The sequence below is a fragment of the Palaemon carinicauda genome, chromosome 7 (genome assembly GCF_036898095.1).
Source record: "Palaemon carinicauda isolate YSFRI2023 chromosome 7, ASM3689809v2, whole genome shotgun sequence".
In the NCBI taxonomy this organism is placed as follows: domain Eukaryota; kingdom Metazoa; phylum Arthropoda; class Malacostraca; order Decapoda; family Palaemonidae; genus Palaemon; species Palaemon carinicauda.
The window spans coordinates 113,802,867-113,812,108 of NC_090731.1; positions in this window are offsets into that span (position 1 = coordinate 113,802,867).

A 9,242-nucleotide genomic window follows, 5' to 3' on the forward strand; every position below is an offset into this window, starting at 1 on the left:
CTAGGGTCCCTGCGGAGAGATTTTTAGTGGTAGGTTAGTTGAGAAGTTAAAGGGGATGATGTGAATAGAGCCTTACAATGAGGGGATGAGATGGTGCATGAAATGATGAGGTCTTACCTTGGTGGAGGTAGTGTTGAAAGCAACTGTGCGTGTGCGTCTATGCTTTAGACAATTGCTTTTGCCAGTGTGGCCGCTTCTTTCACAGCCTGTGGTGAGTTGGTGTCTACATGTAGATCACCTCGTAGCTGTGCTGTTTCTCTGCATTCTAGTAGATAGTGCAGGAGGGCTTGTTGTGGTATGACATCACAGTGTTCACACCTTCTCTGGATGTCATCTGCTAGTTCCCAGTTTGCTTTGTATCCCAGCCGGAGTCTGTGTATACATACAGCCTGTTTCCTTGGGGTGTGTCTGTCTATGGGAGGAGGTTCTAGTTCTGTGGCCCATTTGTACCATGTTGCAGAGGGAAAGCCATTCTCTATCCTCATATGTAGTTCCTTGATTAGGTTGTCCTTGAGCTGTGTCTTTATTTTGCTTTTGATTTGTTGCAGTGCAGGCTGTATGTGCACCTGTACATTGTGAATGTATTTGGTGCTTTTGGCTAGCTCATCAGCCTTTTCATTCCCTGGTATCCCGATGTGACTGGGGATCCAGTTTAGTGTTACTAGTCTGTTTCTTTCATTATGCTGATTTAAGAGGATTTTAATGTCTGCTATCAGGGATTTGTTTTCTTTGTCTTTGTTCTGCTGTAGGACTTGCACTGAGGATCGTGAATCAGTATGAATGACTACTGGTCCCTCCTCATTTTCAATAGAGTATTTTAATGCTTGCTGTATTGCAACAAGCTCTGTCTGCAGGGTGGAGACATTATTGGATGTTCTCCAGCAAGCTGTGAAATTGCAGGAGTGAACTACCGCTCCTGCTGTTTGGGTTCCAGGATCTACTGTACCATCAGTATAGTAGATCTGTGCCCCTATTGTCTCTACAGAGTTTATGGCTGCTTCTGCTACGTTTCTAAGTTCCTCTATTGTGCAGTTTTCTTTTGTCCTTGGGAGTTTGGTGTATTTGAATTTAGCAACTTGTTTTTTCCATGGTGGAATGTGTATTGTACTCTGTGCTGTGTCAGGGTTTAGTTGTAGGATTGTTTCTGTTAGGCCAAGTCTTTTAATGTTATTGCTTTGGTCTTTGCCATAAGAACTTGGGGTTTGCACTTCAGGATGTTTGGATAGTTCCTCTCTTACTCTTTTTTTGGTGATTGAGTCTCTGTCTGACAGGAACAACTTTGCAACTATGCTTGCATTTCTTAGTGCAATTCTGTCCTCAAGGGTTGGTAGTCCAGTTTCCAACCTTAGGTTGCACAGTCTTGTCCACATTGGGGCTCCCAACATGAGCCTCATGGCATTGTTTTGAATCACTTCAATTGTGCTTTTTTGTAGATCTGTTAGCCCCATGAGTGTTGGGGCAGCATAATCTACTAATGATCTGGAACAGGCCAGATAATATTTCTTTTGGACGTGTTCATTTGCTCCATCATTGAGCCTGGTCATATATCCCATAGCTGTATTTCTGGCATTTGTTCTTTCCTTGAGATATTTTATCTCATGCTTGAAAGTGAGCTGTTTGTCTATTATTACTCCCAGGTATGTGTATCTGTCCACCCATTCTAGGGGTTCCATTCCTATTGTGAGTGGTTGTACAGAGTTTGGGGCTTTGATTGTCATTGCTTTTGTTTTCAATGTTTATTTTTAGTCCAAGCTCATTGGATTTGTGGCTGATGGCATTGAGTGCTCTTTGCATTTTTATTGTCCTGATTGGCCCTCGAGCTATTACACATACGTCATCTGCATAGATAAATATATTTACTCCTTCTGGTAGCTGAAGTGAGGCTATATTTTCCATGAGGATGTTGAAAAGGAGGGGGCTTAGAATTCCTCCTTGTGGCGTACCATTTTCTAATTCATGATATGTGGATATCACTCCTTGAAATTTGACTCTGGCTTGCCTTCCTAGCATGTAGTTTTTAGTCCATGCTAGTAGGTGTCCTTTGACTCCTTTTTTAGCTACTGATTGCAGCACTGCAACTGGGCTTGCTAGCTCGAAGGCTTTTTCAAAGTCTATGAAGACTATTGTTGCCTTGTATTGATTTATGCAGCTTAATACATCTGTGATGCATTCAGAGGTACCAATTCCCTCCTGATATGCATATAGCTGCTTGTTTAGGGGCCAATTTTGTATTTTAACCTGTTTAGGACCATTTTTTCTCCTGTTTTTCCTATACAGGATACTAAGGCTATTGGCCTAGGGTTTGTTGGATCCTTTGGCTTAGGGATTGGCTGTGTATCTTGTTGTCTCCAGGTTTGAGGCCTTGTGTGCTCAAGGTGTGTTTTGTTTAGTAACCTTAGGAATGCAGTTTCACCTGCTGGACCCATGTGTTTGATCATTGTGTAGGTGATTTTGTCAGCTCCTGGTGCAGTGTCTTTCCCTGTCTTTTGTACTGCTCTTAGTTCCTCAACTGTGTATGGGGTGTCTGTGTCATCCTGCTGAAGGCAGGCTGTGATGATCTCTTCCCATCTGGATGGCGCCAGTTGCTCTTGTTGCATTCTGGTTTCAGGGGAGAGATTGATTGACAATGTTCTGTTTGCAAAAGATGTTGCAATTCTTTCAGCCTCCTCATGTGGGTGTGGGTGTGTGGCAATTGGAGTCTTCCTCTTTTTTCCGGCTACTCTGCGTAGCCATTTCCAAAGCTGAGTTAGAGTGGTGTATTCTGACAGGTTTGAACACCATTCCATCCATTTTTCAATTCTGATTTCATGGATTCTTTCATTTGTTTCAGTTCTGACTGTTTGTAGTAGCTCTCTGTTTTCTACTGTGGATCTTCTTCTGTATATTTTTGTGACTCTGTTTAGTCTGGTTTTTAGTCTTCTGACTTCTGGGCAGTAGTACCAGGAGTCCTTGTATGTGTAGTTACCTTGTGTTGTTTTTAGTGGCATAGCTCTGTTGGCTGCATTGTGAAAGGCCTCAACTAGGTCTTTTTCTAGCTGATCTGTGTCCTCTGGAGGAATGTAGCTGACTGCCCATTCCTCTATGGCTAATTGGAAACAGACCCAGTCTGCTAGATCCTGATTCCATCTTGGTGGAGGTGGTGGAATAGGAGGTAGTTGTTGCATCTCCAATTCTGTTACTGTGGCAAAGTGATCAATAATCAGGGTTGAGTGTACTTGCCACTTGGTTAGATGTCTTATTGCTGTTGTGACAAAGGTCAGATCCAGTCTGCCTCCTCTTACATGTGTTGGATGCCCTGTGTTTAGGAGGGTGACGCCTTCAAACTCCTCTAGGGCGAAGGCTATGTGTTCCCCAGAGGGGTTTGTTCTTGATGGGGATGATAAAATGGGGTGGTGTGCATTAAAATCCCCACAGATAATTGTTGATGTTCTTTCTGCGTGAGCAAAGAGTTGTGTCAGCTGCAGCTCTCCTGTGTCTTCCCTGTTTATTTTCCTGTATATGTTGTATATGTCAATTTTTTTTATTCAGTAGTGTTATTGTTACTGCTACTGTCTCTATGTTGATACCGCAAGGGATGGGGTTGTGTAATCTTGTTGTTGGTATGCTTGTTTTAACTAATGTGGCTAGACCTCTGTCTGTGCCTATCTGTGGTGTTGTGTAGGCATTGTAGCCTGGTATTTTGATCTTCCTTTCTGTTGTTAAGTGTGTTTCCTGTAGCAGGATTATGTCTATGTCCTCTGTTTTGCATACTGCAATTAGGGAGGATATTTTAGGTCTTACTCCGGCTGAGTTCCAGTTAAGAACTCTTATACCTGGTTGTATGTTGAAGAGTACTATCTTGGGTCCCTGGAGGCAAAGGCAATTGCCTTGACCTCAGTGGATAAAGTGGATGAGGTGGATGGGGTGAGAGTGGATGAAGGAGTGATGGATGGAATGCATGGGATGATAGGGGTGGGGTCTGGTGCTTGGATGTGGAAGGTACAGGTGATTGGGGTGATTGAATGATAGGTGAAGAGTGAGAGGTGATCTGCTGGATAGCATGAGAGGGGGGTTGGGAGGACTTGGTCTTAGAGGCGAAGTCTAGCAGGACTTGTTCTATGCTAGCTGCGATAGCTTCTGCATTTAGTTTTCCAGTCACTGCCTGTGTGACTAGGTTAGTTAAGGTGGTTCTTAAGACCGTGGTCTTAATAAAAATAGTCCTGGGCATTGGTTTTGGCCCTTGGGTTGTAGGTTTGGGAGCTCTTGATGTGGATCTGGCTCTAGAGGTGGATCTTGTTCTGGAGTGCTTCCTTAGCTCCTCCTGTGTGTAAAACCTTTTCCTAGGTAAAGGTTTGGGGGCCGCTCTTCCTCTTGATGGGTCCCTTTTATCCTTGGGGAGGGCAGCAATTACCCTTGCTACTCTTTGAGGGCATCCCCAGGCCATTGCTATGTGTCCCTTTTTACAATTGGAGCATTTAGCAACAGTAGGTATTCCTGCAGCTCTCTTGTCGATACACTCCTGTGTGGGGTGTCTTTGGCTGCAGACTGCACAGGTTGGGACCTTAGCTTGGCACTGGTCCTTGTGGTGTCCAAATCTTTGGCAGTTGTAGCATCTAAGGGGATCAGGGTAATACTTGTTTACCTTGAAGCTGCCAAAGATGCCTAGGTCCACTCTCTTCGGGTGTGGTCCCTTGAACGTTACCAGAATGGCTCTAGTAAGGAAGCCTGCTTTGTTCTTCATTCTTTCTGCCGCAGTGATATTAGGCAGTTTCAACAGGTGGCTTTCCATCATGTCAGTTGGGTAGCCAACCACAACTGCTTTTTTTATTTTTTCCTCTTCCTTGAGCTCTTGCAGCTTGATGTCTGAAGTGCTCCTTAGACTGATCAGAGCTCGTGGGTCCTTGGTGGATATGGTCCACTGGCCTGTCCTGTTTGGCTTGGCAACCATTTGGATTTTCTTATTTTTCTGCTCAAAGGCTGCAATTGCCTTGAAGTCCTCTGATGAGTTTCCTGCCAGGACTCTAAAGAAGTAAGTCTTGTTTTCCCTGGCTGGCTGGTCGTTGATCTGTCCGTTGGGGTTCCCTTGTTGCTGGGTGTGCATTGAATCATTAAATCTTGCATGATTCCTTCTTTGTAGCTTCTTTTTCCTGTTTACTTCTGTCCAGGTTTGGTTATCTTGCTCGTCTGAGTCAGTATCTAGGGTCGTTCTCTTCCTGTTCGTTGGGTCTGTGGTCAGTTCCGGGCATGATTGGTGATCAGGGTGCATCAGCACCTCTTCAGAAGCCATGGCTTCTAGTTCTATTCCTGAGAGTTCATCAACAGATCTCCAGGATAAGTCCTTTGTAGGTTGAGAGGTAGGGGTTGATCAAAAGATCGAAAAGACAGACAGTGTGTCTGGTGGGGTTGTCCAACCCTAGGGCCCCAAACAAAGTTACAGTAGGAGTTATAAGAACGAAATAAAGAATCTGAAAATGGAACACAATTTCGTTAGTTATATGGGGGATATGCTAACTATCCTATTGCTAGAGCAGTGCTGAAACTAACTCTTTTTAGCTATGTACTAGCCAGCACAAATAGCTGTTGGGGAGCCTTCTTACTGCGTTCACGCACTAAGACGGCCCAGCAGTCTATTCCTGCAGGTAGGGAGGTTGGGGATAATAAACAAACTCAGTGGATTCCTAAAAAGTTTTTATTTGAGCTAATTCCTAACTTTATTTGAATGCTGGCTTATTTCGCCAGTTACCAAGAATAAATACCTATTATCTAGTCAACAACTTGGCTTATAGGCGCCAAGGCTAACAGCCCTATGCCACTTGCCACAGACGGCGAGAGTGGGAAGTTTTGACCCTTTGGCCCTGCTTCAACTGGAGTTTTCAGACCACAACGGCTACCAGATTTTCCACAGGAGGATCTATTAGTAAGATAAAGTTATGGAGACAGAGGCAAAGCTTAGCCTATATTGTCAATGTAGATTCTCTTATATGAGGGGGCTGATTACAGCCAATTCAGGGGCAAGGCCCTTGTCAAGACAGCATTAACTGCAGCGAAAATCGGCGACGAATTCGGCGAAAAACGTCGGCGAAATCGGCGATTTTGCGGCGGCGGCGATCTCTTCAGGTGGCTGAATATATCAGCAAGTGAAGAGGGAGCAGGCAGCAGTCGGCAGCAGCAGGAGAAGTCGGCAGTCAGCAGGAAGGTAGGAGGCAGGAGCAGCAGTAGGTCCTCTCTCAGTGGGAGCTGAGCGAGAACTGATTTCCATATACTCTTCACACGATATATATAAAAAGGTACAAAAAGGGTACAGAACCTAGCAAACCCACCTAACCTAAACTAAAGTTCATAACATTAGCAACACTATATATAATGGTTCTTGTTCCGCCACTGGCTCACTTACGTTCGTAGGAAAATAAAACATCAAGCTCGTATGTACTAGCAAGCGGTAATGTTGAGCTGCGCACGCTAACATTAGCAATGTTACTCTAACATGCAATGTTACGATAACTTTAGCAACGTTAAATATAATGCTTCTTGTTCTGCCACTGGCTCCCTTATGCTCAAAGAAAAATAAAACATCAAGCCTGTATGCATTGGCAAGCGGTAATGTTGAGCTGCGCATGCTAACAATGTGGAGGATTTATTTTTGCTTTATTTTAATTTTTGTTTTTTGTCAAATCCTGAGAGAGAGAGAGAGAGAGAGAGAGAGAGAGAGAGAGAGAGAGAGAGAGAGAGAGAGAGAGAGAGAGAGAGAGAGAGAGAGAGAGATTGTGTTAGCGAACGAAAGTAGTTAGTGTATCGATTGTTGGTGGTGAGAAAGACTGTTGGTACAAATGAGATTGTTTATTTTTTTTTTAGTTAGGTTACAACAGTGGTGAATGTTTCGGAGCGAATGCTTTTTTGATTTGACTGCAGCAAGAGGCAGTAGTGAGTGCTGGATTTACGATTTGACTATTATTTATTACCAGCGTGGAAGTGAGGGTTTATATTCTAAGTAAGTACAGTTTTGTTTATCTTTGCTTGTCGTGATCGTGAATGATAGGAACAATTTATTATTTATCTTTGATTATAGTGCGATAGTTCAGTTAGTTAGGAGTGTTCGTAAGTGTTTTTCTTTTTTTATTTTGGCAGGCCGTGATTCCTCCTTGGTGAGGCTAACTCCTTTGGAGAGTTACTTTTTGAAAGTGGATTTACTGTTGATGACCTGGCCTGTACTGATTTTGTTTGGACTGTTTTATTGGATTGCTGAACTGTTGATGACCTAGGCCTGTGAATTGAGATTTCGCTGATAATGATGATGTTTATGATGATGATTATGGTGATGATGATTATGATTATAACGACCACCCCAATCACCGAGGCAGTTATGGCAAATTGCCACCCAGCGGACTGTTGATCACAGAGCTGTGTTAGTGTGTACTGTGCCGTAAAGACAGTTCGGCTGTCTGTGAACGAGTGTTGGTCTCGTAAGATTATATATACACATATCTATTTTTGGTGTTGGTGGTGTGCAGTTAATGTTAAGTTTTGATAGTTTTTTTTTGGTTTATATGAATGGTGTTTTGGTTATTATATATATAGTATTAAGTTTTGATTAGTTTTAAGTGTTTATTTTGATTGCGGATAGTTTATGATTTATTTTAGTTTAAGAAATATAGTTTTAAGGATATGTTTGGTTTCAATTTTCCTTCTGTCCAAGAGTCTGGTCGATAAAGTAAGGGGAAAGTTTGTGTTGTGGGACAATTGTCAGTTAGAGCGATTCAAGGGTGTGGGGGTGTTTTTGCAACATCCCACCACATTATTTTGGCGCCCGAACCGGGACTGCCGAGGTGGGATTGAAGTTGGACTCTTTGACAAAGGACTGATAGGATTAGGAATTAGATTTAAGGCTGAAGAACAGGTTGATGAAAAATGGAAGAACAGTTAAAGGTTTTGAAGGAGGAATTGCGGCTGAGTAAGGAGCGTGAGGAGAGGTTGCTAGTAGAGAATGAGAGGTTGAACTGGGAGAATGAGGCGATGCAGAAGGAGCTTAGGGAGTTGAAGGGAACTGTAGAGAGAGTGGAAGAATGTGTTGAGATGAGGATGAAAGAGAATGAGGAACGAATGGAGAACCGATTGGAAGCTATGATGGGGCAAGTCATGGGGATGATGAAAACTATAATGGGTGAAGGTGCAGTCGGAGGAGTGTCCTCAGCTTCGGGTAATGGGTTGATAGTGGATGAGAAGTCTAAGGTTAGTGATAATGGGAAAGGAAGTGATAGTGATAGTAATAGTAATAGTGATAGTGAGATTGAAGATAGGGAATAAGGCATAGTAAGGAAGAACAGAAATGTAATAGGAATCATGAGAAGAAAGGTAAAAGTGATGTGAAGAAAGAGAAGAAAAAGTATCAGGCTGATAGCAAGGACGATCGTGAATGGGTGAAAGTGGTAAGTAAGAAAAAGGGTAAGAAGGGAATGGTTAAGGATAGGAATTTAAGTGTTGAACTGGATTCATTATATTCAAATGAGGAAGAAGGTAACAAGGGAGTAGGCAGTGAAGATAGCAGTGAGAATGAAGTTGAAGTTTGTAAGACAGTGTTTATGAGAGAGGTACCGAGGTGTGAAAGGTTCAATGAGCATAGCAGTAGGGATGTGTATGAGTTTTTCAAGGAGTATGAGAGGTATTGTCAGGATAAGTATGGTGATAGTAAAAGAGTTTGGGCTAGGGAGTTAGGAGAATATTTGACTGGGTATTTGTTGACGATGTATGGAGTGATAATGAGTGTAGGTGACGTTGATTATGAAAGTGTGAAAAAGAGAATAATTGAGCAGGTAAAACGTATGAAAGGGAGTGTTAAGTATAAGCGTAAGAATGATTTTGATGAAGCACGGATGAATGCAGGAGAAGCGATATCGATGTATGTATGTAGGTTGGAAACTTTAGCTAGGAAGAAGTATGGGGATGAAGGTATAAATGAGAATAAGGAGTTAATGAAGAAGTTTTTGGCTACTGTACCCGAGAATGTTGCTTAGTTTGTTAATTTGAAACGGAAGGAGAAAATGAGGTGGACGAAAGAAAGATTGACATGGGATGATATTTTAGAGATAGTTGAGGATTACGAGTTTGATAGGTGTATGAAAGAAAGTAAATCTGTGAGTGCAAGAACTGGAATGGAGGAAAGTGTGCCAGAATTTGTTAGTTTTAGAGATGCTGTTATGAGAGGACCGATGAGGGTAGCTGATAGTGTAGTAGATAGGAGTGTTAGGGCGAGTAATGTTGGAATACCT